This window comes from Zonotrichia albicollis, chromosome 28 (genome assembly GCF_047830755.1).
Source record: "Zonotrichia albicollis isolate bZonAlb1 chromosome 28, bZonAlb1.hap1, whole genome shotgun sequence".
NCBI classification, from domain to species: domain Eukaryota; kingdom Metazoa; phylum Chordata; class Aves; order Passeriformes; family Passerellidae; genus Zonotrichia; species Zonotrichia albicollis.
The window spans coordinates 7,230,405-7,253,522 of record NC_133846.1 but is presented as its reverse complement, the minus strand read 5'-3'; positions in this window follow the sequence as shown (position 1 = coordinate 7,253,522).

Below are 23,118 nucleotides of genomic sequence, written 5' to 3'. Positions count from 1 at the left end.
TTGGGGCAATGCTGGTGATGGAGCCATCAGAGGCAACCTTGAGCTTCAGAACCTGAGCAGATTCAGTTATTCCTGGGTATTAACAGAGTATCCTGGGCAAAAGCGTGTCATTGGTTTTCCAAGCATGGGGTTGCCTCTCACTGGATCCCACGTGTAGGATTCAGCATTTCCCAGAGTCTCACTGCCTCGGGGAGAGCCTTCGAGCCCAGGCAGCTGCCTCAGAGGGCTGTTGACCTCCTGCTGCTCTCAGAGTCAACATCTGGCAATACCTACTGAAACTGCACTTTATTAATGACTCCCATGCAACACTTACAGCAAAAGGGCATTTCCCACAGCTGTTTAGGTTTCAGCAGAGGCATGTGCAACCTTTCTGTGGGATCCCTAGGGCCCCACTTCGGTAACAGCATTTGAAAAGGAAAATTCAAATCAACTCCTTTCCATTTTTTTCCTCTTTCTTTTTTAGTTCACAGACCATGAAGGAAACAGATGGGAGTTAAAGAGAGATTGAAAATGACAAAGGAAGTCTAGAGACACTTATTTCCACTCAGAACAAATTAATTAGCATGTCTGGGGACAACTGATTAAAGTTCCTGACAGAGAAAGGGAGTTAAAGCACCATTCCCTCTCTGTACAGGGAATGCTTTTGCACACTCCATCACCAAAGCGGAGTGACTGGGACGAGGGGACCCCAGCACAGGCAGGGCCAGGCTCACTGTCCACTGGATGGGATCTGGGAAGCTGCCCTAGAATCCTGGAATGGTTTGGGCTGTGGGGTACATTAAACTCACCTCCCTCCCCCCTTGCCATGGCAGGGACACCTTCCACTGTCCCAGGCTGCCCCAATCCCTGTCCAGCCTGGCCTTGGACAGTCCCAGTGATCCAGGGGCAGCCACAGCTTCCTGTTCACCCTGTGCCTCCTCACCCTCACAGGGAACAACTTCTTTCAGCCACTCTGCTTTCCAAACTCCCAAGGCACCTAAAGACTGATTTTTTCTTGTTGGGTTATTCTGAAGTTTCTTGCCCATATTATTTAGAAAGAAAAACAATTAAGTTTTTAAAGATAATATTTTTTCCCTTTCTCTTTGATATTGGGCTTTCTCTCCTTCCCATTTATTTTGCATGACTGCCAAAGGGGAAGAGAAATTAAGAAATAAAGTGTTAAGAGAGTTAAATCTGAAGTCAAAAGGAGAAGCAGTGGGAGAAAGACTGGGAGCAGCCTTTAATCTTAGAGATGTTCCACCTCAGGGGATTGCCCTTCCTCTTACCAGGCAATTAAAGCCTCTATTAGGGAGCCCTTCATTAGTACCCATGGGAGCTGCTTCTGCACCAAACGCCTCTGAAGCTGCAGCAGTGGCTGCTCTGACCAGGAGCAGAGGAGCATGAGCACCGCCAGGTGTTAACAATCACCTCTAATGGGAGTCCCGTGTCTCAGCAGGTGCTGAGTGGGTGTGACAGTTCAGGTCTTGCCCCATACAGCAGCAACTGTTCCGAATTAATTAACTCACTACTCCAGACTGCCCTGCAGCAAAGAGCCATTGCAGCACCAAAGGTTTGTGTTTGCAAAACAGGGGTTGCCATCCATTCCTGCAGGCTGAGATGTAAGATCATGGCTACAAAACAAAATGCAGCTTTTCAGGATTCCCAGTGTCCCTTCCTGGTGCTGCTGCAGCCAAAGGAGGAGAGTGGCCCCTGACCTGTGATAGTCCCCGAGGCCATCACTCCCACAGGGTCATGGTGCTGGTGCCAAGGTGTGTAAACTCCTCACGCCTATCCTGGGAAATGACAGCATAATGAGTCATTTCTATGTGCTGTCTCCTAATCTGGCCAGAAACATCACAGCACATGGCAGCAAAATGCTGTGTTTAAATCCATAATGACTCCTGGCACTACTCCTAATATAAATCAAGGGGGTGCAGTTGTGGAGAGAACGTTTTTATGACCCTATCTTCATATCATCTGTCAAAAAGACAATTTGGCCTCTGCAGTATTCATCTATTTTTATCTAGACATGAGCAGTTGTTACATCTATGCTATCACCTTCCAAATGGTGAGATTTATATTTTCCCTGTTAGCCTCAGGAATTGCTTCCACTCCCCTGGATGCTGTGGGTGGGTAACTAATGGATACACATTTATGGCCTGATGTAGAGTGTTTGAGAAGCCCTTTGAAACCCACTGAGTGGGTTGGAGATGGCACAGAGTGCCACAGAAGTGGCAAAGTGTTGGTTGCACTTCTGTTGTTGTGACAGCTTCCTCTTCCTCACGGAAAGCTGTGACAACACCCTTAAGGGGAACCAGTCTCTGCCTGGGCCTCTAAAAACCTGTTCCAGCAGACCAACAACTGGGAGTTGCTCTGTTCTTTCCCTCCCATTCTGTGAAAATGCCCTTTGGGCATCACATTATGCAAGTGGAAATTTGCCCATTTTTCCTGGAATAAAATCTAGTAACAGTCCTGTCTAGCCTCCCTGTGCCTGTGTGTTTGCAAGGGGACACCAGGACAGACTCATATACTTTAACTTCTGCAGCCCCGCTGTTAGATAGTAACATAGATATGGAAAGCATGAGGCAGTCACAGAAATAATGATTTTTTTCAAAAAGATATAATTTGGAAACAGCTTTTCTATTTCCACTTTTTTGGATATTTTTAGTTGAGCAGCTGTTGTCTTGATGTTGATCTTAAACCTGTTTCTTTCATTCCTAAAGAAAGAAATTTTTTATTTTTGTGGTTATAGAATTCAGCTTCAGAGGTCACTTACTGTTTCCAAGTTCAATGCACTCTGGAAGGAATCTATATTCTTCTCCTATGGTTCCTGGGCATGAAAGCAATCTCTAAATACTCAGAGGATGAAATGAGGTCAAACCTGTAATTCCACATGGCTACTGCCGAGGGAAGCCAGCACTCCAATGCACTGCTTTGTTTCTGTCAAAGCAGTTTAGAAAACAGCAATGGGAAATTATTTTGCAATAAATAGAAACTTACAAGCGCAGATGGGCTGCAGCCTCGGGTTTTCCTTCAAGCTATTCCCCTAGAAAGAGATTGGGAATTGCAATTGGCTGCATTAAATTGGTAGGTGAAGGACAAGCTGTTTTACATACAAATTATTACAATTGCGTCATTTACAAGTCCCTCTCATGCACTAAAGCCTTCATGTGTCCAACAGCATAGGGCTCAAGCCTCAAGATTACCCTTTGCATGTGGGTTAAAATGGTGCTCAGAGGTGGGGCTATGGCATCCAGCGCCTCACAGCTCCTGGGGAATGGACACTTCTCTCTCTGAGCACTGAAGCAGGAGCAGAGGAAGCCCTGCCTGTGTTTGCACACGAGAGCTGAGAGTCTTCCTGGTGAGCTTGGAGGAAATGCTCTCCAGTGCTCATCTGGGCCAGCAAGGCCAGACCCACTCTCCATTTCCCAGGGGAGAATCACAGAACCATTGTCAGTAAGGCTGGAGGATCTCCAAGATACCAAATCCAGCCTTTGGCCAAACACGGCCGTGCCCAGCCGGGTGTGTCAATGTCCCCATATCGGGGACAGGGTGTCCCGAGCCAGGTGCTGCAGAGACACCCCTTCACCCCAATGCTGGAGGCTGCACATCACCCTGGAACTGCTACCAGAGCTTTCCCCTTTCTTCTCTGAGCTGTTTATCTGGAAGCCTCCATTGTATCTGAGGCTCGGTGCGGGTGTTAATTACACTGTGCTCATTTCCAAGGTGGGTATTACAATGCTTTCCCTGCTGCAGCTCTGGGATTTTACAAAATTGTTAATACCTCATTCTGGAGAAAATCGAGCATTCTGAATGTTCCCCAAAATGTGTGTAAAAATTTCACACAATTCAACATTTGCAAGGGCTGCAATTAGCTAAGCCAGTGCAGAACCTCCCAAAATAACCAGCTCCTTTCTTTTCTAGTGCTTGTTATAACACACAGAGGTTGTTAGATGTTTTCTCACCATCAGATTGTAGTTAGATTCAATTCATATAATAGAGGATATAAACCCCGTTTCTTTTAAAGCCTGTTCTTACAAAAAAACTTCCTTTCCTTCAACCACCTGCATTTGAAGTAGCCTGAAATTCTGACAGAATTTTGCTATATGAAATCCAGGAAAATGTCAACATTTGTGAAACATACACCTGCTTAAGTTGTCTCTTTATGTGCTCAGAAGCTCAAACCCTTTATAAAGTTAAACTGATACACAAACTAGAATTTATGTATGTATAGATATACATACACAGTCTACCTTATCTCCTGCATTTCCTATTTCACGTGTCAGCAACTCTGTATAGAAAAAATATTATGTGTATAAAGAATCTTTGCTCTGGCTGTAAAGCTGCAGGTGTCTCTGGGAGAGAAACATTATCTGTTAAACTGTGCAGAGCAGCACTACAAATCCATACAATATGAGGCAACATTATTACATTGCTATTTCCCACGGAGTTTGGGCAGCATCCTGTCAGCCAGGATGCTACTAATTTTCTGTAAGAAACAGCAGAATTTGGGCAGGGACTGGATAAGATTTCATTTCTTCCACAGTATTCCTGGAAGTGTTCAGGGCCAGCTTGGAGGGGGCTTGAAGTGAGTGGCAGTGGTTGGAATGAGATGAGTTTTAAAGACCCTTCCCTTCCAAACCATTCCAGGATTCTATATATTCCTTCTCTTGCAGAAAGAGTTATAAAGCCTTTAATTGCCTAAGCAACTGGGTTTTTTCCTTACCTGGAGGAAGATGTGGCTTTCTGTGCCCTCAGACTCCTGCTGTGCCATCACTGATATAGCCCAGCAGTGCTGTCTGCTGAAATAATAGTTTGCTTTCAGAGCTGCAAGTCCCTTATTTTTTTTGAATCTGTCAGCCCAGAGTTTTGACCAACAGTGAAAAATAAGTTTAAAAATAAGTTTAAGCAACTCTGTGTGTGTGGCTCATTGAAGTAAAAAAATTGCCTACTGCAGCTTCAAGATCTTTGTAATTAATACACATAAGTGATTGATTGACCTCAAAACTTTGTGGCAGAAAATCTATTCACTTGTCAATCATCTCAAGAAGAGCTGCCATTTAAAAAGGACTAAGACAGATGGCACCAATGAATTGTGCCACAGTGAAATGAAGCCAGGAATGCGACATCAATTTTTCACTTTCATCTGCACTGGAGTGTCACCATGTTCATTTACAGAACCTATCTGCAGGACCATGCACTGTATGTAAAACAACTGATTGAGGTTGAGGGAGGGGTAAGAATTTGGTAACAAATTACAGCAGGAGATGGAAACAGAATGAGAAATGGTGTACCCAAGATATGGTTTGCCAAAGGCCAGGTCTAGAGCATCTGATGGAAAGGAGAAAGTTCAGTGCTGCTTCCTGAAGCTGGTGGCTCTGAACTTCTACCTGATCTTCTGTTGTCACCCCAGGAAGAGGCTTAATCAGCCCAGCTCCCTGGTGCTTCAAAAGCATCACCAGCAGAGAGACCTGAGCTGAGAGCAGGAACCTGAGCAGGGACCAAGGGCAGAGGGGGCAGCACCATCCTCTGGTCCCTCAGAGCTCTGGCTGCGCTCGGAGAAGGCTCAGCTCAAACTGCCTCCCACGGAGTGCCCATATTTGCCCTGAAGCCTGGCTTTTATAACGACATTTTTGTAAATTGATAAAGAAGACAGCTTTATCAGCATCCTATTCCAGCTCCTGCCAGGCTGGTTTTATCACCCAGCCAACTGCTCCTATTCCTTCCTACCTGGATGCTGTAGCTGGTGTTTTGTGATTCATACTTTTGGTTTCCCTAAATTGGATTATTTCAATCTGAGGTCCTTTGGGCTGCTGCAGACTGTTTTGGCATAGTGCTGGGCTGCAGCTCAGTGTAACACAGAATTTTTGGCTGTGATCCCTGTTATGGGAAGTCTTCATCCACTTCCTTGCAGAGCAGATTGAGCTACAGCTGTACAGGGTGCTCTGCCCTCTTCACCCCACAGGAATTTCCCTCTTTCCTCTTATAATTCATGTGGTTTTGAGCCAGCCATGGGGCTGCAGACCTGGGGCATGTCCAAGTCATGTTCTTAACCCACCTTTAATCTTACTTGCAAAGAGGATGTCAGCAGGTTAAAACTAATTTTACCTTTCTGAGTGGAGTTGCTCTTAGTTCTGCTGTGTCAGTTCACCTCCCATTTTCCACACTGACAATGACCCCGTCCTGGGGCTGATTCTGGTGGAACTATGTCAACATCCCAGCCTTCATCCTGCCACTGTGTCACTCAGTAGATAGTATCCAAAAGGTTATTTTGTTGGCATATACTGTATTTACTGTACACAGTAAATAGACTTAAGTATTTGATTGAGAGAATCAAAATGTTTTTCCTTTGCATACTCCTTTAGAGGAGTTGATTTTTAGTTTGTCATTGGTAATTAAGGGGGAAATTACTGCTTCTAATTCCTCATTTTATTGTCCTATGGTGCAGATAAGTTTCTGTGGTATCAGGGAATTTGCTGTCTGTGCCAGGCACACACATGGGTGAGAGATGGTGTGTAGTTTGCTGGATAAAGAACCATTAAAAGTGACTCCAGGAGTCAATAAGCTCCCAGCTTCAGTTGTGTTATCAGTATTGATTCAGTTAAAAATTATTTATCTTAATTCCAGGCCTGCGGCTGCTGTTGGTTTAACCCTTTGGAGAAGGCATGTTATGAATGAAGGCATCTGCCCGGCTTCCAGGCTGTGAGAGGTTTTCTTATGATGGAATTTCTTAGGGATTTTCTGCTGTGCTGACCCAGGTGCTCTGCCTTGCTAACTGGCTGGAGGCTGAGGCGAGTGGCAGAGTGGCTGGCACTCGCTGGGATGCGAGCATTGATCCCTCTCTGTGGGGCTGGCAGGGACCAGAGCACCCTCATCCCCTTCCAGGGGGTGTCCATGACTGCACTGGTTTCTCCTAAGACATTCATGCCATTTCTTGGCTTGACTGTGCCCCTTCAGTCCCCTTAACCTCCCCTACACCTTCCTCCTTCTTTGACTCTTCAGTATTAAACACTAGTTTCCTGTTTATTCTCAAGGAAAAACATTCTTTAACTCCTAATAGCTTTCCTAAAGCCATAACCTGCCTTGTCTGCTGTTTAATAGGGAATCAATATTGTTGTAATACAATGAAATTTACATTGATTTGTCTCATTTTAACTGGCAGCTAAACCAATAAGGTATTAGTCCATGCGCTCCTGCCAGGAGGCCCAGCTGGCTTCTTCAAGACCAATGTCTTTGCTAATAATTAATTACAAAAATCTGGCATAAAGTTTGCAAAGCCGGTTAGGCACAATTACTACTTGCAGCACTTTTTAAAATTAATGCAAAAGTGGAACCTGTCAGATTGAGATGTCTTTTAGATGTGCTCACGCTGGCAGGTGCAGGCTGGACAAGGACACCCACCTTGCCAAATCATCATAGAATCCCGAATAGTTTGGGTTGGAAACAACATTAAGGCTCATCTCCTTCCAGTTCCCCTATTACGGGCAGGGACAACTTCCACTATCCCAGCTTGCTCCAAGGCCTGTCCTCCAACCTGGCCTTGGAAACTTCTGGGGATCCAGGGGCAGCCACAGCTGCTCTGGGCACCCTGGGCCAGGGCCTCACACTCAGAGCTGTGTGGAGCCATCAGCGGGTTCCCAGCATCCTGATGATCTTACACTTACACTGACTTTCACTGCAACCGTCTAATTGCCTAATTTCAGCTCTCTGGTGCACACCCTGTTCTTTCACTAAAAATGTGGTTTTAGGATGGACTGCCTGCTCTGGGCACGGGGAGGCCTGTGTGAGCAGTGGCGCTCCTCTGCCAGTCTCAGCCCCGCTCTGTCCCTGCCACAGCACAGGCAGCAAAGTGTGGGCTGGAGATCTGAGCCTGAGGTGTCCGTGCCATGCTCTGAATACCTAATTAGCCAAACAGCTTCTGTAATTACAGCAGCACAGCCTGCTGCAGGAGCATTCCCTAACTGGCAGCTTCGGGGAGCCCAGTGCACATCCCTGGTGCAGGAGGGACCTGAGATCAGCCCTGGAGTGACACAGGCAGGGGGAAAGGGCAGGGCTCCTGTTGCTTTTGTTTCAAGAGCCAGTGTGGATTAGTCAACAAGAAATCAGAAGGTAAAATGGATTTCAGGCCAAGGGAAAAGGATGTTTGTCTCTGACTCAGGGGACTGGGAGAGCCATTTCTCATTCTAGCAAAGCAGTGATTAACTCAGAGACAGGAGGGACTACTCCTCTGAGGCAGGAATGCTCCCAGCTGCAGTTTACATGGGATCTACGGTAATTCTGTTGTATTAATATAATTACCAGACAATCCATTTCAATAACATAATCACAACCCATATTTCATTCCTCAATTAGAATTCTGATGAGAACAATTTCCAAGCCATAACCTCCTCACAAACCCGCCACTAAAAAGAGAACAATCCAGTAATTTGTCTCTCTGTGTTAAGCCAATTAGTCAGTGGCCACAGAGCAGAAGGGATTTTTTCTTACTGGGTACTCATCAGCAGTGAAACAGAAGTTTCAGGGGAAGAACATGTCTCTTCAGAGGCCTATTTTTAAGACTGAACCATTTCTGCGGTCTCTCAATTCTGTCTTGGCTATCCTTTTCAATTTAGCTGTGAGGTTTTCCACTGTTTTTCCTGCTTCACCTTCCTGCCCTTCAGCAATGTTTTCATGCTGATGATGGCACCAGGCTTGGCCAGCTCCTGCTTCTGCACCCAGTGGAGGGAAGGGTAAGGGTGAGAGACAGCTGAGCTCAGAGAGGACTGAGACACCTGAACTCAAAACGTTTGGACTCTCCCTGTCTCAGAGCTTGATCTGTTCCCAGCTATAATGCAACAGCCTCCAGAGCCTGCACTACCTCCTGCTCCAGATCTGCTTCAGACGTCAGCTCTCTATGTCCTAAATTTAAACAAATTACATTTCCACCTGTCCAGGAGATCACAACAACATGCATGGGATGAATCCTGCTTACCTCAGCACTGGAATTAAGGAGCAGAAATGTGATTGTTTGCCACAGGAAAGCAGTTCAGAAAGCTACATATTACATATTGTCATGTTATACATGATGGCTTTGCATTGCAGTCCTTGGAGATTGTAATGAATAAAATCTTGACAACATTTTCTCCTGCATTAATCATTTTAAGCTGGTCCTACAGGATACAAGGGCAAATTAAATTCTATTTGCAATTTCATGCATGATGCCCGGCACGGCCGGTGCCTGAGCCAGCAGTTTTTCAGTAAGACAAGCGTGTAAGCTGCAATTATGCAGTTACTTTCTCCCATGTGCCAACTTTCTTATTACTGACAAATTTATAAATGAAAATGTATGAATGGTATTAAACTCACCTTCAAGGAAGGAGCAAATAAAAATGAATGGTTTATAAGACTATATTTGAAGAAAAACACTACTTTTAATGGTTAAAATGATAAAGGGAACATGTGTGCCTTCACAGACTGCAGGGACCAGGAGGTTCTGATTCCCACCTGGGGGCACCAGCAGCCAGTCTCACACCTGGGAGTAAGCAGAGGCACAGCTGGCTCCATGGGATGGTTGTACCCTGCCCTGAGGTGCTCCCACCAGAAGTGCAGGGTGAGACACCCTGTTCCCAAGCAGGGCTGCACAGGCAGCTCTGAGGCAGCACAGGGATGGCTCTTCAGCCAGGTGGGATTTTCCAGACAATTCTGGCCCCTTGTAGTGATTCCAGCATGCTGCCTTCTTCCTTTTTAAACTTCCTTTTGGTCCCTTCCCCAAAGGACTGATCCTGTACCGTGAGCCCATGGCTGCTTCCAAAACAAGAATGCCCTGTTCCAGGGAGAAAGGCCCCAGGGGTGCAGGAGGCTCCCGAGGGGTGGGATCATCCCTCAGTGTCCAAGAACCAGGGCTCATGCCTACCGTAGCAATGGGTGAACCTTCCCAACACACACAACCTGCTGGGGCCTCAAAATGAGCCAAATGATTACTGAGAAAAAGCTCTTGCTCATCCCCTTCTTGTTTTGGTAGCATTATGAGGCAGAGATGAGACAGCCCAAACAGTTTCCTTTTAATTCCAATAGGTTCATTCTCCTCTCGTCTCGTGGGGCAGTCACACATCCACCAGAACCAGGGGTAGAGGTGTGACTCCATTTGGAGGCTTTTAGGATACTTTTTTCTGATTTTTGGATATTCTTCCTGTCAAGAAAGCTGCAGCAGTAAGCCCAGAGCTGCTGTTGAGCAGAGGAGGAAGGTCTTTCGTCTAAACAGAAAATAAGCAGGGAAAGAGCTTGGCTTAACAACTCTGAGCAAACTGCAAATTATTCTGTTTAAAATAAATCAGTCTGTTGGAAATTTCCAATTGGACAGTTTGGTTTTGAGCATTGGTGAATCAAAAGCTGCTTGTCCTTGGTGGCTGGAGGCAGTGGAGTGTCAGAAGCAATTCCCAGGCTCTGTGGGGTCCCCGGGCTGGGCTGGTTATTTGCCTGGTGGCTTTAACAAGAGCTCACTCAGGCTTATCTGTGATTATTGGGTCTTTAGGCTAGTCATGGTGAAAATGAAATAACAGCACAGCAGAGGCAGACTGAGCTCCCTTTGCTCAGCAGACCCAGAGCCCCCTCCCTGCTGGGCCACCAGGGCACTGAATGGTCCATTTAACACTGGAACCGAAGCCAAACAGGAAGAAATTTATTCATGGCATTTTTGCAGCTTTTGTTCGGGATCTGCAGGGGGGGCGTTCAGTGTAAATGTGCCTGGCTAGGCTTTTCCTAACCCTTGGTTTTCCTTGAATGAGGGAAAAGGAAAAACAGCTGCAGACAGACTGTGTGGCTTCTGGCGTCCTGTAAAAACCAGGAGTAAATTCCTGGAAAAAATTTCCCTTGAAATGTGACACAAGAGCAGACAGTGGAACAAACATTCTCCTCCTTGGCTCATGGGCTGTAGCACAGCACTATTAGTGGCACAGGGTTCACACCTCCCCTGACCTGGCAGGGCTTTGGGAACTGATCCTGCAGGTTAGTGTGTGCTCCATTCAGAGAGAGTTCCCTTAGAGTCTCCTGTCCTCCCAGCTCTTGTTCTCACTACACCACTGAGGATTATTTTCCTCATTTTTCCCCCTTTTTGTTAATTTTCTCCTGAATTCTCCAATGTGTTTAGAGCACAATTGCATTTGCAGCATTTCTGCCCCATCCCTGGAAGGGTTCAAGGCCAGGCTGGATGGAGTTTGGGGCAACCTGGTCTAGTGGGAGGTGTCCCTGACCATGGCAGGGATGGGACAAGATGAGCTTTAAGGTCCCTTCCAACCCAATCCACTTTGTGATTCTGTGACTGCTCTTCCCTTGCTCTTCCACGTCTGACCAGGCTGCCCGAGGCTTGCCTGAAGGCTCCTCAGAAAATCCCAGGAAAGAGCTTTTGTACCAATTTATTTCACTGCTGATTTAGGCTTAGGAATGTGTATTGTCACCTCGGTTGTTACACATCCTTTATGGCTTGGCAATGCAGCTGCCTCCCCTGGCAACACAGAGCAGCAAAGGTGAAGAGCCTGGGAGGGTGAGGCAGCTAAAGGCTTAGAAAGTGACATTCTTCAGAAGAGGTCTAGAATTAGCATTTCCTCCAGGGAAAGGGGCAGCATCCCTGCTCCAACCAGCACAGCAGGGAAATAGGAATGGTCATAATGCACTGGTGGTTAAAAGTATCCTGATGGACCAAATTTTTGCCCTTATGTAAACAAGTCAATTTCAGAACAAGGTTAGGGTGTTCAGCCCTGCGGAGTGGCAGCCAGCTGGTGTTTGAAGCTCTGTACATTTGCATTATAAAGGATCAGATTCAGATGCAAATTATATACCTTGTTTCAACAGAAGTTTTAAGCAAGTGAAAATTTTCCTTTGAAGAGCTGATTCCTGTGATAACAGACCTGTACCACCCTTGTGAGGGGCTCACTCCCTTGGCAGAGCAGGGGCAGCAGAGCTGGTGGGGTGTGAACAAAACCAAAATCTCTTGCCAAGAGCCACAGCAAGGTAGGAACTGGCACTTTGCTGCATGGAGTTCACCTGGCACTGCTGGGCGCAGACTGTGTGAAAGCCTCCAGTTTTTGACAGCCTTTTTGAAAACCTGTAAAAGTCCAGTGCTGCCCTCATCTGCTTGAGGGACAGAGAAAACTCACTGTCATCATCCCAGGACTTGCACGGTGATTCCCAGCTACATAATTTTACTGGGCCTGTCCATGCCCATCACCTGTTGGGGTGGCTCACAGGTGTGCTCAGGAGGAGGCTGAGGGCAGGGGGACCGCAGCCCTGCAGTCACCCCTCATCCCTTCCCCTGGGCAGCATGCAATGGAGCAGACTCTCCCCAGGTGGAAGAGAGGGAAAAAATGAATGTGCATGCTGTGGAGCTGGGAATAAATGCCTTTGCTGCCAAGCAGTTCTCTGGATCTGGGGGCGCACAGAGCTGTAACCCCGGCTGGGCTCTGCGGTGCCCCCGTGCCCCTGGGCTGCTCCCCTGCGCTGTGCCCTCGCGCTCAGCCCTGCTCTCAGCCCAGAGCCCTGGGCAGCCCTGCCAGCGTGCCCGGGGCAGCTGCTGGCACAGGACAGGTGCGGGCGCTCCCACAGGTGTGCCTGTGTCTGTGGAGGTCCAGAGCTGCTCCTGTGCCACCCCTGCAACAAGAGCCTCTTCTGTGTCTATGGGGAGATGAAGAGGTGGTTTCCACCCTGGGAGCCACAATCTGTCACGTTCATATTTTTGTTGTCTCCTCGGAACATATTTAGAGGATTAGAGAAAACCCACATCATACTAGGGCTTTAAAGGTTATTAAGGGAGAAATGCATTTTTCAGCACCTGCTGCCTGAAAAGTGTGCAGCCAAGTGTTTTAAATACCCTAGTGCTATTATTCATAGAAAACACTTTTCTTTCCCCTTTTTTTTTTTACAGTACAGCTGTAGTCATCACTCAGCCTTATAACTATAATGGATGGTTGCTAGAAGCTTTCCAAACAAGGCAGCACAATAAGATACAGACAGTTAACCCACATCAATTCTCTAAGGAAATTTCATGTTGGGCCCTTTAATTCGCTCCTTTTGAAATTATTCTGATCAGTCAGTGCATAGGGCACTGCCGTAGGGAAAATATTGAACATGGAACAAAGTGGAATGAGGTTTGAAATAATAAAAATAAAGAAAAAGCACAGAGAAGAGATTCAGGTACACTTCCAAAATTCTAATGAACTCATTTGCAGAGCTAAAAATTTCTCTGAGACTCCAGCTGATTCAAAGAGAAATGTACTTAATTTAAAACAACTCACTTCAGGGAGCTCTGTACTGGGATGAAATGTATTGAATAATTGATCAGCCAGGGAATAAGAAATAGGGGGGGGGAGGGAAAGAAAGAAAAAGGCAAGAAAGGTGCCTGGGTGGTGTGTGACCTGGAAATGAAAGACACCTCTACCTGGGGCGTGGGTGACACACTGAAGGGGTGACAGGGTTCCCAGAGCCACCACACTGTCCCCAAGGCTTGGTGGCACCAGCCAAACCAGGGACACACCCCTGCACCACTCCAGCTCTTTACCTCATCCCAAAACTGGAATAACACAAGTTTTATTACATTTCTTTCCAGTCCCAAAGTCACATAGAGACCCTTCATCCTGTGTGGCCTCTGCTGTGGGATTGGTTTCCTTTCTGCTTCATTGGGTGTTTTACAAATAGTTCAAAATAAAAAAAATATACTTCATCCTTTCTCCTCAGCAGCTCTAAGGGCAAATTACGATGGAGCTGATATGAAAACACACACATTGATAATTTTTGTGCAGTGGCTTGGATTTGGATGTAAAATGGAAATACACATTTAGTGCTTGGCCATGGCACTGCTGTGCATGCAAACAGCAATTAAAACCTGCAGCCAAATGCCATAAATCCACCAGTGACAGAATAAATGCTGTTAAAGATGGAAAATTAAAAGGAACTGCAATTCATTTGCATTTTGTAAGAGTAATTTTGTTCAGGCTACAGTTGTTCTGAATGAAATGCAACTTCTAAGTAAAGTTTCACTGCACTGAGGCCAGTGTGTGAATGCAAGAGGCTTCAAACACTGATGGGCTGCTCTGGAGACAATTCCTGAAACACCAATTATTTTTTGTCCAACAATATGTGGCATCATTCAACAAGTGAGCTAAACCCTTGGGGTGTAAAGCACACATTAAAATACAGGACTGAAGTCAAAGTGACGAATTAAAAGAGATTATTTCAGTAAGTATGAATGTGAATTTTTGGTCCTTTTCCTTTCCTTTGGCTTTTGCACTGTGCTCCCTCCCAGCGCCAAAGGCATCCCTTGGAAAAATTACTGATTATATGGAAGTGGATTAACAGGAGGCAGGCAGCACAAATGAAAGCAGTTAACTGCTTATTGCACTTCCCTTTGCCTGGTCCCTGGTGATTTTCTCACCAATGAATAATTCAACAGCCACTGACACATGAGTAACAGCTCCTGATTTGCATTGAGCATCATTCATTAGGAAGAGGGTGAAAACCTCATCTATCTGCCCGCTAACTCCTCATCTCTGGGAGTGTCCAAGGCCAGGCTGGACAGGGCTTGGAGAAACCTGGGCTGTGGGAATTGTCTCTGCCCATGGCAGGGAGGTACAACTGGGTGAGCTTTACAAGAAAGCCCTTCTATTGCAAGCCATTCCATGATTTGATGATAATGCTGGTTCAGGTTTTTGTCCAGGACCTGGCGGCACAACGTGAACTTCAGTGGGCAGGAGGGGAGTACCATGCCCTGATCCCAGGCACTCCCCACCCCACAGAGAGAATTCTGGGACTGTCACCCCATTCAGTGCTGGCCACATGTGGCCTCCAGCCTCCATCACCATGGCAGGGATGGGAGCCTGCCTCTCCAAATCCGCCTTATTTCCAGCATCAGCCTTTTGGTGTATTAAATCGCTGAGTGCTATGCAGAGCTGATAATCAGATTTACTGATGGAGCTTCTCTGTCTCAGAGGCTCAACTAATCCCTTTTAATCCTTTTCTTAAACTCTTTCTTACAAGTGCTTACAACAGACTTCATCTTTCAGCTTTGCATCTAATTTTCGTTTCCAAATGTGTTTTTTTTTCAAGCAAGCATGTAGCTCTACTTGTTATTTCTAAATGGCTGAAGTGGAACATATTATACTTGCTCTACAATTATTCCACTGCTCTCCCAGCTCATGAACCATCCTGAAAAATGCATCCAAACATACCAAAGGGGCTCTGAGAGTTGTGGACGTGGAGTCTGGCAGCAGCTTTGCCGTCCTAAAGGGTATGCGCCAGCATCTGCCCAACATGGGGCTGAGGCATGTCCAAGCTCCAGGCTGACAGAAGAGAGGTTTTTAAGTCAGGGATCATTTTTTGGAGAGATTGGTGGTTTGTGGTGTGTGATATGCTGTCAGGATTGAAGCTTGGCAATCCTGTGGCTTCTTTTGTTCCTTTCCATAGCTGGCAATAATCTCTCAAATGGAAAAACTTGCATTTTTAACCTGTGAATATTGGTGAGATCAAGTCGAGCAAAGGCAAGGGAAGGAACAGCCTCCTGCCTTCCCACCAGCAGCAGGTGCTCCTCAGGCCTGAGCAATGACCTTTATGAGTAAGGTTTAGATTGGCTATAAGGGAAAATTTATTTGCTGGAAGGGTGGTCAAGCCTTGAAACAGGCTGACCAGGGAAGTGGTGGAACCACCATTCCTGAAAATGTTCAAATACCATGTGGATGTGATGTTGAGGGACACGGTTTAGTGGTGTACCTGGCAGAGCTGGGTTAATGCTGTACTCAATGACCCTAGAGGACTTTTCCAACCTTAATGATTCCATGATTCTAAGTTAAAGGTGATTTAGAAACTAGTGGACAAAAAGAAATCACCCATTTCCTTTTTTTTTTTTTCTTCTTCTTTTTTTGAGTAGGTGCTACAATCATTTCAACAAGCAATGAGATTGTTCTCCTGTGAACACCTCCTCACTGCATTCCAGCTCCAGTGCCCAGGCACCTTTTGGGATGCTGCAAATTATATAAAAGCCCAGCCTGAGTCACACCAATTAATCTCTGCATCCGCAGCCCCACTCACTCCTTCTCTTGCCTCTCCTACATGTGGGCTTCCAATCAACCAGCTGAGCCTGTTCCCATAGAAACTGAGTAGCACATCACCACAGAGTCAGGCTGCTGGGCTTTTTAAGTTCTCATCAGAGCTTTATTCCCCCTTCAGAAGCCCAAGCTGTTCACTGTGACCAGGGACAGCCACTCTGCCTCGGCTGCCAGCAGAAAATGGGACTCAGCAGCAATGACCCCATGCCAGCACCCAGCAAACTCAGGAGCTGAAGTTTGCTGCCAATATTTGCATCACAATAATCAATTCCAGCTGCAGATGAGGCAAGAAAGAGAGGATAGAGGAGAGGGTAAAACTAGGGATGTCTTTTGGCCTATTGGCACTAATATTGGTTTATTTACCAGTAGGTTAAAAACTGTTATAATCATCTGCTATGAAGATCTTTAAGTCCTTTCCAAGCCAAACCATTCTATGGTTCTAAAACTGGCAAAATTGCACATGCTCTTCCATCTCTGCCTGTTCCATAACTGTGTCCAATGGCTGTGCAGGCATGGGCTGCATGCCAGCTCCTGGATCAGCAGGAAGATTGGGGCAGTCAAGTCTTTCTGCATCCCACCACTTCCAGAGCATCCCCCAAGGGCTTGAACCAGGCAGGCTTGGGCAGCAGCAGCAGCAGCAGCAGCAGCAGCTTCCTAGTGTTTCTCAGCTGGGGCTTTGGAAAGGGGAGGCAATGACCACTCACCAAGCCCTTTACACAGGGAAATTGAGTTCAGGCCCGCAGTTAGGGTGACAAGTTCTTGTGGGTATAAAGGTCTTTGAGAAATGCTTCTGAAAAAGTGCTGTCCCTGGGTTCCAGGGGATGCCTCCACATAAAGCCAGGCAGAGTCACCCAAAAAAATCCCACTCCACTGGGGAGAGGAGCAAGAAACCAGCAAGTCTCAGAGCTGCATCTGATAGGAAACCTTAGATCTTCTGCCTGGAGTTTTGGTTTTCTATCTAAAGCTGCTAATATAAATATTTACTGGCAATTTTCCCCATTCTATTAGCAGCAGCACTTTGTGCAGGCTGAGTTTCTTAAGGAAATACTTTAAAAATCTACATATTCAAATAATCTCCAAATTTTTTTCCCTCAGGAGTAGAACTCTTGCACATATGGCTTTGCTTATACAACTAGTTTGATTAGATTTTATATTTCCATCTGTAATTTATGGTAAATTGCCTACAGATTCATTAAAAAAAAACCCATCCTTTAAATATGTTCTGAATAATCTCTTCCATGTATTTTATATATAGAACAAAAGTGAGGTGATTCTGTATTCTAAAGGGACACCTACTGATAAGAACATGTTGCATTTGTAGCAGTTTAAATGCAGGATATGGAAAATGTCTATCTTGTTGGGATTTTAAATCCCCACTAAAATGCATTTCAAAGAATCAATCAGTACTGAGTCAATGTACAAGAATTGCTTTAATAAATCTAGAGGTGTCAGACTCTAAGTGAATTGCACATTAAATAAAATCTGATTCTTCATTGAATGTATTGATTATTATCATTAAGAGCAGATCTGCTACTGTTGGCAAGCAGGAGGCTGACAGGATGACAGCAGCACTGCTGAGCTCCAGAGAAAGGATGTTTTGTGTGCAACCTGGGAAGCACCACAGAATCTCAGAATAGTTCAGGTTGGAAGGGGCCTGAAAACTCAGCTGGTTCCATCCCCTGCCCTGGGCAGGGACACCTTCCTCTAGACCACGTTGCTCCAAGCCCCAGCCAACCTGATCTGGTCTGAAGTCAACTCCATGCACATCTTGCCAGCTCAGGGAGAGCCCAGGGGCAGAGCAGGAGCTCACCCTGGGATGGGGACTCTGGAGATAGAGGGGATGGCTCACACCTCTGCTCCTGACACGGCACCATGCCCTGCACTGACCCAAACCACTGACACATCACTGTGGCAAGTTCTTAGTTCATTGCTTGCACACAGGTAATGATTGTAAAATAAAATGTTCAATCCACTGCCCCTGCATTTTCTATAACTCCTTTAACCAGTTCAGGACCAATATTCCATAAATATATATTCTCCCCAAAAGGCCATTTTCCAAGTATGGGTTTGATGTAAAACAAACTATTACAATATCTGATTTACAAGGCATGTGAAGTTTCTAACTGAAAAAAAAGAAGGATGATGTATTTCTCAGGTGTCTTGCTGATTTATTTGCCATGTGGCAATTGATTAGTCATGTCAGCAACTTCATAAGTAACACAATTAATTCTGAAGTTATCCTCAAGTTATCCAAGTCCTGTGTCACTGATGAATGTGTGATGAGTCTGAGTTATATGTTGCCTCTGAACTTGACTGACTCGAAATAAGTCACCAAGCTGAGTTGTAAATCACAAGAGATGGATCTGAGTACATTGCTGAGTCACAAGCAGGTTTTAGATCACACACATCCCGATTTACGGGCTGGTGAGGTGGCCTCTGCTCTGTCTCATGGTTTGGGAGTAAATGCCACGGTGTAAATCTGGGATGCCAGTATCAAACAGCATCTTCCTTGGGGACTCCCAAGGTGGAACAGCACCCAGGCACAGCTGCGCTGCTCCTGTCACACCCAGCAGGACTCTGGAACCAGCACCATGCTCCTGTCACACCCAGCAGCACTCTGGAACCAGCACTGATGCTCCTGTCACACCCAGCAGCACTCTGGAACCAGCACCATGCTCCTGTCACACCCAGCAGCACTCTGGAACCAGCAGTGACCTCTTCCTGCAGAGGGAGAGCTCCAGATGTGCCTCATGTTCCCCTTCTCCCTCTCCCCCCGAGGTACCCACAGTAAGCCTGACTGGTGCTGGCAGATATTGCAGGCTATTAATTAAGATGCCATTTATAGGCCCACTGGGTGACCTTAATTAAACTATAAAATGGCAAACACTAATAAGGAAGATCATATTGCTGTGGGGGGTGAATCAAACACATTAACCTCCTGGCGAGGAATTCTTTCTTCATCTGACAGGCATAAGAGACCTCGCAGCTTAATGCAAGGTGTCCTCAGGGTCACTGCTGGGCCGTGCATGGCACAGCTCCTCCTCACAGCTGTGGTTCCTCCTGTGGAGCACAGCTTGGTGCATAACCCCTGCAGACTCCACACTGGCACAGGGACCTTTCCTCAGAGTGTCAGACACTGCTCTCCAGGAGCATCAAGATGGGGCTCCTTTCTCCTTGCCCTTCTCTTTTTGGGGCTCTTCTCCCTTTTCTATTTATTACCACAGACTGAGGTGGAGATCACCAGAAACTCTGAGGCTGCACATGAAGCTCTTCTGTTTGTTTTCCTTCCTGTGCATCGCTCCAATGCTGCCACACTAAACACTCATTTCATATTCCCAGGAGGTGAGGGAGATGCCATGAGAGACACATTTACATCTGTAAACTGCAATCAAAGCTAATTAAACCAAACACAAATACTGATTAATAGAAGAGGGAACCTGATGTCAAGTCCCGTGGCTCCATCCCAAATAACAGAGGCTTCTCTTTTAAGACACAGATTTGCTTGTTCCCTTTAATTCCCAACATCTGGTGGCACATCTCCAGCTCCTGGCTCCATGGCAGCTGTACTGCATCTGGAAGTGATACAGGGAAAACCATCTGACAGCCAGAGCTCAGCCTGAAATGCAGCTTCCCTTTAAAAACTCACCACTGGGACACTATAATATGACATAAGCTCCATCCTTGTGCTCATTTTGCACCAGGCCACTAGTTTAATTTTATTTCATTAAAGCTGAATTTATTCCAGCAAAGCAGTTAAAATATTAATTAATAGCCTTGCTGCATTTAAGAGTCCTGGATTCTTTGCTCCAGGCATCAGCTTTCCAGATGAGGTCTCAAATGGAAGTAGGTGCTAGCAGGAGAGATGAAGGTGCAGAAAGAGCTCACACTGGAGTGAGTGGCCACAGCAGCTCCTGCACAGTTTTCACAACTCAGAGAAAAAAGCCCTTACAGAACTGAGTATCCACAATATTTATTTTGCTGTTAATGAACATGGTCTCAGCCCCTGTAATAATCACAGGATTCCCAGTGTATTTAAGTATTATTGTATTTAAATAATTGATTGACTTAGAGCTCACTAATATGAATACATCCAGGAGTGTTTAATCGGATCATTACTTAATCCTGTCTCCGTGCACTCTATCATGTTACCAATAAATCAATTTTGCTTCTCTCTGCCTGTAAGATCTCACTCCTGAAGACTCAGAGGCCCAGGCTGGGCTGGGAGCACTGCAGAGAAGGTGACACAAGGGAGGTGGCCAGTCCTGCTCCACAGGACTCCAGGGGCAGCTGGCTCCTGGCACACACGGGGAAGCTGAGAGCAGAGAAAAGCACACCATTAGAAGGAAACGGAGCATGTGCTAATTTGTCTGTGTTTCCAGTTAGCACGCATTTATTAGGATGTCTGACTTGCTCATATCCAGGTCAGCCTGGTAATATATTAACCTCTGGTGCCACAGACGTGCACAGGAAAAAATCAAACCACAATTCACAGGGATTTTACACACTGCCCAAGGCACTTCCTGACCATGCCCAGCACTGGCAGCTGGAGGTACTGCTGGTTGCCACCACAGCATCCATCACCGTGACAAGGAAGAGATGCTGAGGCTCCTGACTGTGGGGCTCTGGGCCAAACAGCAGAGGATTGGACCCCTGTGAGCCTGGGGACAGGGGACTGAGATGCCCATGAGTCAGAGAAGAGGGGATTGAAACTGTCCTGTCATGGGGAGGAGGGGATTGGGACCCCTGTGAGACAGGGACCAGGATTGGGACCCCTGTGAGACAGGGACCAGGGCACTGGGAGCGCTGTGAAAGGGGAAGCAAGAGGATCAGGAAGCAGGGGATGCTGAATGGGTCAGGAGAGCCAGTGCTAGATCACAGACCGAATGCTCCTGCAAATGTCAACGAAACCATACACATATTTTCATTTCTACCTATTTGACCTATGAACTAACTGCAAAATTTCTCTCTAATCCCTAGTAGATGAGCATCAGAGCAGACCTAGGGTCCAGGCTAATCCCTTTATTATGAAGCAATGCTACGGAAATCAAATACCAGCAGTAAGTCAGGAGATTAACAAGCTGGGAAATGCACAAATTAAATTGCATCCTCCCTCTCTGCTCTGGCCCAGCCAATGGCTCTTTTTCTGCTGTGGCCACTGCAGCTGCCCCAGCAGGAAAATAAGGCCAGAAATCCCTTTATAAAAATGAGCCTCTATTTAATCCCTCATCCAGGTAGCAAGCAGAGTCTGCCCAGGATGAACCCATGTCCGTGCAGCCCCTCATGGTGGGGTTCTAGGGGATGTCCTGTGCAGGGCCAGCAGCTGGACACAATGACCCTTGTGGTTCCCTTCCAGCTCAGGATATTCTGTGATCCCAGGGATCCTCCTGGGGCGTGGCAGGAGTCAGGCTGCCAGCTCTGCCCTGACCCAGCAGCACGGAGCATCTGCCTTTATTGCACAGGACCATCTAAATGAATATTTTATTAATTCCCTTAAGAACATCTTCACAAATGCACAGTTGAATAAAACATGAGGATGCATTTTTGGAAGAGCCATCTAATGCTTCCAACGGCCCCATCACAGTGTATTAACCAGAGAAAAGACTGTGCTGTTGTATTTTTATTTTAGTGATTCTGATGGAGTCCCATGGCATGCAAGGCAGTGGGGAAGGTGGCCACGGCCCCATCTCCCAATGGCCACATGTCCCCACGTCCTGGTGGTGGGGCTATGACTGCTGTTGGCTTCTGTCCTGAGCATGGGAGGGATGGGGCAGCATGTCTGGGTGCTGAAGCCACTTGGTTCACATCCCCAAAACAGGGATATATCTACTTGCAAACAAGCCAGACCGGGGAAAAAATAAAGCAGTGTTCTTAGTGAAAGGTATTGGCAAAGTAGAAAAAAAACCTGACCCTTGTGCTCACGTTCAAATACACTAATGCCAGAACAGCCACAGGCACCTGCCACCTCTGAATCCTGTAAGCTGGATGAGACAGGTTCTGCTTCTCATCTGATAAACCAGTTCCAGGTTTCTCCATTCCTGAGCAGAGCACAGGAGATGCACAGGGATGTTTTTGCATGGCTGAGGTGATTCTAACAAAAATCTTTCTACTTCTGGAAAAGACTATTCTTTTCTTGTTTGAATTCATTGAAAAGCAGCAATTAAGCCAATGGGCAGAGAGGAGCAAGCAGAGCCATGGCAGGAGAGTGGAGGGGCCCGGGGTTATAGGGAATGGGAGCCAAGGCCGAGAGGAGGAAATTTAGCACAGTTAAAGAAAACGTTCCTCCAGCCCTAAATTGGACTTGCACTCACCAGTGCAAGGGGCCACTGATGGTAGGTTCCCTGTGGGATGCCACAGGAGCAGCACTTGCAAAAGTCACAAGGGTGGCACTGGTTAGAGCAGCAAAGCATCAGGGAAAGGGAAACAGCTTTGGGGGAAGAACACAGACCAGGTGTGGCCTGAATGCACCACGGCTGGGTGAAGGAAAGGGCACCAAAGATGTGACCCTTGGAGGCATCCCCTGCTCCCACAGTGACACAGAGTTCACCGTCCAGGAAAGTACAGCAACCTCAACGTGGACAAGGTGAGGTCCCTGTGAACGTCCTCCCTTGGAAAGCTCCTGTTCTGGAATAGCTTAGCATCACTGCTGACAGGTAGCGCTGATTTATAAAGCAGAAATAAATGAGCCTGCTCTGCAATTTCACCTAATTTTGTCTCCCATTTCAATTTGCCATCTTTCAGCATAATGCTGGGTGGTTAATTATGTTTCCATCTTATTTCTTTGATAATACTGCACCTTGTACTGCTCAAAGGGTTTCATTTTACCTTTCATTTCACCTCCTAGCACAGCTCTACATTTAGTCAGCTTGTAATTTGGGGGTATTTTATGCATTATGCTTTTAGTATTTGTAGGTAAAATGGAATCCTTGTTTTTTAATTCACTCTCTAATAATTCTCCACCAAATCTTAATACAAAAGACTTTTTTTTCCCCTGAAGACTAATTGAATGGGGTGTAATTATAATACCCAGGGAGATGATATTGAAAGTACGTTAACTGTGACAGTTTCCTCTGAC